The 6223-nt window shown below is 43.5% G+C and overlaps 1 long non-coding RNA gene across 1 annotated transcript; it reads right to left on the bottom strand.

Moving 5' to 3' along the window:
- Positions 1–352: 352 nt before the first annotated feature.
- On the bottom strand, positions 353–5900 carry LOC140213773 (uncharacterized). Its single transcript, XR_011890713.1, has 3 exons — positions 5862–5900; positions 1182–1217; positions 353–384 (listed from the first exon to the last, which is right to left on the bottom strand). It is a non-coding gene; the product is annotated as an uncharacterized lncRNA (long non-coding RNA).
- Between the last annotated feature and the right edge of the window lie 323 nt (positions 5901–6223).

The following is a 6223-nucleotide window of genomic DNA, read 5'->3' as shown; positions in this document are numbered from 1 at the left end:
GTATATCAAAAAACGCTTTTTGTTTTCTCGGGCATATTCTATTTCGCTTTGTGTAAAAACAGGCACATGGGTGGCTGCACTTGGGATAACAGGGTCATTCGGGTGCAATATTTGTTTTCCATTTGATAGGAAAATATTGCGGCTGGAATACGCTTAGCATAAAATCCTGCTATTACTGGGTGCTTAAGTGCTACGGACGCTAAACACGACGTAAAGGTGCACTCCTCACCTAGAGAAATTTACAAAATTTAAACTTGTCATTCGAATGAAGATTTGCAACGATGAATGTTGGCAACACCGTTATAAAGCATTAGATTTTTGGTTTTGTTTTTACTTTTGCGCACTTACCCTCGCTATCGCAGCCTTGCGGGTCGGCGTTCTGGCCTGCAAAGGTGGGAAAGTAGAGAGAATGAGTAAAACCTAGGGACATGGTAGTGAAAGTGAGATACAGGAAATGCGCACGAACGAAAGGTAGTACTACTGTAGAAAGCCGCCACACCCGAACCAACTTCGGGCATTTCTCGAGTTTTAAGGTCAAAGGGCGTAATTTGCATGCGCAGTTTTTTCGGAATGGTAGGTAACTATTCTTCCGGTTCATTCCCTCTTGAGTACGCAAGCTGGCCCCTTGAGAAAACTGTTGAAGAAGCACACCGCTTGGTCATGGGGGCAGTATTGATGGAAGAGCTTGCGACACGTTGCTCAGGCTGTCGCTGGCACAGGCTCAGTGAAACTGAAGCACCTAATGAAGTTTTATATGCCAACCATTTATTTGCCTAGTTTGAGTTAAGCTCAAAGCAATGTCACGCGCAAAGACGCGCAGATTGTGTCTCCAAATATGTGGGCCGAGTCAGCAGATAGTGGAGCCTTGTTCTAGTTTCTTAAAGCTTGTGCGAGCACCATCTTCGAGGCTGAAGTAGACGTTCCTTAGGTAGGCACTGTTATCCCACTCGTTATACGCAGCTGTGCTCTCGAATTCGGCGACCCTGGTGCTCCTCGTCGTGAAAGGTGTCGCCATGAAAAGCTCGCGTCAGTCGTGGGTTCAGCACCTTCATATAATTCCACAAGCGTCAATTTGTCCATTTGACGCGTGTCAATGAAATGAAGATACGGAACGGTGAATGTTGGCAACGCCATTATAAAACATTTGATTTTTTGTATTGCTTTTGCTTTTGCGGACTTACCTGTGCTTTCGCCGACTTGCTGGTCGGTGTTTTGGCCTGCAAAAGTGGCAAGGTAGAGAGAACGAGTGAACCCTAATGGCATGGTAGTGAAAGAAGTTTACTTTGCATGAAACTGTGTTCTGCAGGTAACGATAGTGTATTATGTTCTTGTTTTCGTTGGTTCATGCTCTGAGGGTGTGCATTTGGGTGCTGGGCTCCCGTCAGACAGAGCACATCTGCCTTTTTGCCCTTGTATCCGAGACCTTGATGTCCAAAATAAAGAACTGAATGAGTGAATGAAAGTGAGATGCAGGAAAAGTGCACATGCGGAAGGTAGTACTGAGGAGGGTGCTGCGCCGTGATTTTGGTGGCGCGCCTGATGACGTCACCACAAGAGGAAGATGGCTGTCACCATTCCTCACTTTGCGTCATTCCGTCAAGACATCTGTAGCGCTACGCCCGCGCTACAGCTCAATTTACCCGAGATGTCTGTAGCCTCGCTCATCGCTTATACGTCTTATTGCGGAAGCGTAAAACTAAACACGATTGACTACATTATAAATCAGCACGCCACAGATATGGTACCCAAGAAATGGTACCCGATATGGCACCCGAGCAAGGAATCGACAGAAAGAGAAAACTGTCTGCAGGAAATCAAACAAGCCAGTATACATTTCGGACTACACAATCATACATTGCTGAGAACAAGGATATGACCGACACGTGAAGACTTTCGTCATCATACTTACCAACGAAATTCGACGGCACCTTCAAATAAATACCTCATAAAGGTCCCATTTTGAAGCTGTGTGCAGAGTTTGTGCTTCCGCGAACAATGACGCCTAATTACAATTACACAAGCTATTGTTCACATCGGCAAACCTACCTTATAATTTCTGCACATTACTTTTTGCAGTTGTGTTAAATATAATGCAAATAATTTGTAGTAATTTGCTTAGGCAATCTTAAAACAACATAATACAAAAATGTTCAAAAATTTGTCGGAGGTCAAATTTTTCAATGCAACAATTTGCCGTGCATGATGACGCCAAGTTCTTTTTCTAAACACTGAACAAAATGCGCGAAATATTACACACTCAAATTGTGAATCGTATGAAAGACCACACTGTAGCACCGCGGCTTGTGTTTTTAGGAAAGTCTGTTTTCCTCTGGAACCATTTTATGACTCCTCTAAGGCGGAACTGCAGTAAGCAGAGGCTGTAGGTCTGGTGATCTGCCGCGTTTCTGAATACCTCAATATAATTCACAGAACCATATTGACACGTGTACTTATCTTTATCGGGAGACCACGTTTCGCCGCCTAACAAATGTTATCGCAGAGCGCGGGACGCGCCTGCATGTATCCGAAGTTTCTGGAAACTTATCGATGCTTCTATCCGCTGTCTGTTGTCGCCGAACCTTATGTTATCTGATTTCATCGCCTGTCGCGAATGGTGTAGAACTTTGTGGAAGGCACGCGGGTCCGAACGATTAGTCTGGAACATTCGACGATTGATGTATAAAAGCCGACGCGCTTGACCCGTAGATCAGATTTTCGACGATCGCCGACCGTGTTCGCCGCTGTCGTTGTGCTATAAGTGTAGCCTGTTTTTGTGGGCACAGGTTCGCCCAATAAAACTTAGTTTTGTCTTTCACCGTATTGCTACTGTGTTCTTCAACGTCACCACCACGTGACAATATCATGCTCATATATTCACCTGGAAGCTCGAATTGTTTTAGTAGTGTTCTTTCCTTCACAGGACTTGAGGGCAATTGGATCATGAACCTGTCTGAAACATGCCAACATTATCCTAGATTCATTTAGATGTGACAAATTATTGAAGACAGATGTCGCTACCAAAATATATTGCTAGTGATTTTGGTGCACCTCATCGTTTTCATCTGTATATAATCATTTTCGTCCTAAATCTTCTTGGTGGGGGCTCTCTGTGAGCTCGTCTAATAAAATTGTTCGGTCTGCTTCCATCCTCTTAATATATATCCTGTGTTCTTCTTATACAATACTGAGTACTTAAAAATTGCCTTAGAGATAGTGTATTTGCTGTCATTAGGGTAGATCACTCCATGCGGCGGACATTACTCTGACTAACCATGAACGTGCATAATGGCCTCATTAACATAAACTCATAATTTACGCATACAATTATTATTTTACGGCACCTATTGAAATTCACGAATTATATGCGCTAAGTATACAAGGCACATTGACTTCAAATGACTTCGAAAAATCGCACGGGGTTTGATACATGCGCCGTGAATGTCTCGGCAAAAAATTCGCTATTCTTCAACTTCTTTTTTTGACCAAGTTACCATTTTATGCTTTCAGGCAAGAAAGTAACTGGAACGCTGCAGACTTTGTAAATGTATATTTTCAAACTGGTGTCATCCTGGAAATGCGTTCGAAGTGGATACGCCCACTGAACTCCCCGGCTGCAATTCGTCAATTTCTATAGGCGCCGTAAAGCAAATAATTATTTTTTTAAAATGAAGTAATTAATTAAATTTATTTTGCAGCTTTCTTTTCCTTCACTGTATTCATGAGTCCACAGGGAGTTTTTTTTTTCTCAAGCCGCCAGGGTGACTGAATTATGCCCCGGCTCTATCTACTCCGATAACAATTACCTCGGCATGAATTAGCATATGATAAAAATATTCACTTTGTAGATTGGTACTGTTAGAGTGATTTGGTATGCCTCTTTTGAAGTACCAGGCCTTTACCTTCGACCCGTTAGAAGGCTACATGTATGGCTTACGATTTTCGTGTAAGCAAGATCCCAAAACGTTATTTTTGGAGTCCTATTTCATTTTTATTTTCACTACAGTCTTAAGACTGTAGTGAACCGAAAAGCGCTCGCAAACGTTCAATTCCTGTTTCCATGGTGCCTTCAATAACTACACCTTCGACCGAGTTTTATTTAAATGCAATGGGGCACATGTTACGGGTAATGTGAAGGTAAATTTTCGTGTTTCCAGGTTAACTGGGGCTAAATAAGGGTTACTATACCTTCATTTTCTGTCCGTTTACAGGCGTTTTTAAACGCCTTATTCAAACTGGACCTACCAGAAGTGCCTTTTCCAAGCCCAGTTACAAGAAAGTGCTGCGCTTCATAGAAGACCCAGATGTGAGCACGCGCCAGAGTAATCACAACCTTGCGCTGAAGTTGTTCCCACGTTACAACGCCACCATGCACTACAGCTCACAGATAGAGTGAGCTTTCAAGTCGTTGCTGGTGTCTTGCAATATTTTGCAAAAAGCAGTGGTCAACTAAAACGAAACGAACTCGTGAAGTGCTGCTGAAGCCACTTGAAATTGGTTCTAAATATTGTATTTGTGCACATAGAAGGAATGTTGAGTGAGAAAGACTGCATAAGTAAGCTATTAGATATTAGATATTAGTATCGCTCAATTAATTTCCTGTGGCTGTACTTGAAAACAGTGATAAGTTACAGTTGTATAAAGCAACCTTAATCGGTTACATTTCTTTTGTAAGATTTGCAAGTCGGTTGTGATCATCAAATTGACCGACCATGATGTAAGGAGCCGGGATCGGTTCAATGAGACTGTAGAAGACGGCTCTGAGCAGCTGATAATTAGGTTATGTGTAAGTGGTGCAGGTTGTAATAAACCTGCTCCACAGGAATGCTGTTACTTGCACTGTCTCAAGGGGCGTTTAAAACGTTATACATTGAGAAGCAACAGAATTGTCAACGGCTATTGCAGCCCCTCCGGACAAGGCAACAGCATTGCCACGGTCTTATTTCGCTGAAATGCAATGGCGTTCACGGTGCGCTGCAGACTTCAACGTCTCTAAATTACACAATATTATGTAGTTCTTCATGCTGCTCGTTATGGCAGAGTAGCTGGGCCTACTTCTTCAGTCGAACGTTTCACAATGACGAATGATGCGATGACTTTTGCTGTATTTTCTCGTTTCTTACAATGGGTTACTTTATAGCGTGGTTTTCTCGCTGATCGCTAAAAACGTCAGATATTTCTTTGGTGCAACCCCTACATCTATTTTGGGGGGGATGAGAAAGCAGGAGAAAGGAACTAGCCATAAATGTATTCTATTTTGCAGTAACACCACCTACCCACTGGAAGGACACTGCAGTACTTGTAAAAGACAGGTTTTCCAAGCACCAACTATCCGCTCTTACTATAATCGAATACAATATAGCCTCGAATGGCTATCTCATACAAAGTTAACACTCGCTATCTGCAAAATTAGAAGTAACATATAACTCAGTTGACGACCAGAAACATTGCAACTGAGATAGAAAGACGCAGATTGAGGACGGCGACAGGACAATGCAACTACTGAAAATTAACTAACGCCAAGAACTGATTTCACTAGGTAGGGTCAGGCCTGAGGGGCCGTCTAAAAGAAACGAGGGGCAAATAGACCTGTTGCCGCCACTAAGGCGCCTTGAGTGTTCCAGCACTCAGCATCAGTACGCACCCCAGGATCGCCTTTTACGCAAAAATGCCACGGACACTACTGAGCATGTAAAGATGCACTCCTCACCAAAAGTATTTCTTCAGCAAACGCTTGCAGACACCCACATTAACATGTTCACCGTTGTACTCGTGACCAGTATGTCAGTTATTTAAAAGGGAAGCTAGTCGGCGGCAGATGTGACCTATGACATATAGACTGGTAACTTTTCTATGCCACTTACCGGAGCTGCCGCTCTCGCTTCGGCTTTGGACCTTGTCTGTGAGGGTTTGAGGACACAAGGAGAAAAGGTAAGAGAGCGGGCAGTGAAGATGAGGGTGAAAAAGGGATGCGAGCGAAATGTTTTTACCAAAAGCGTCAAAAGTGTTTGCTGGCATGAGCGACTATGTCCCCAGCGGAGGAGGCTGGTGCGATGACATCGCGTCAGCTCTACCGCAACGTCCGCGGTTCGACATAATTTATCCCAGGTGCGTGTACACCAGCCTACGACTCACATGGCTTCCCGCAGGAGTAAAAAAGAAACTTTTCTACGTCTGCAGCAAAGGACAAACGTGTAGCCTCTAAAAAGTACTTAAACACGCTGTC

This window comes from Dermacentor andersoni, chromosome 10 (genome assembly GCF_023375885.2).
Source record: "Dermacentor andersoni chromosome 10, qqDerAnde1_hic_scaffold, whole genome shotgun sequence".
Classification (NCBI taxonomy): domain Eukaryota; kingdom Metazoa; phylum Arthropoda; class Arachnida; order Ixodida; family Ixodidae; genus Dermacentor; species Dermacentor andersoni.
This window is presented reverse-complemented; position numbering and strand designations above follow the sequence as displayed.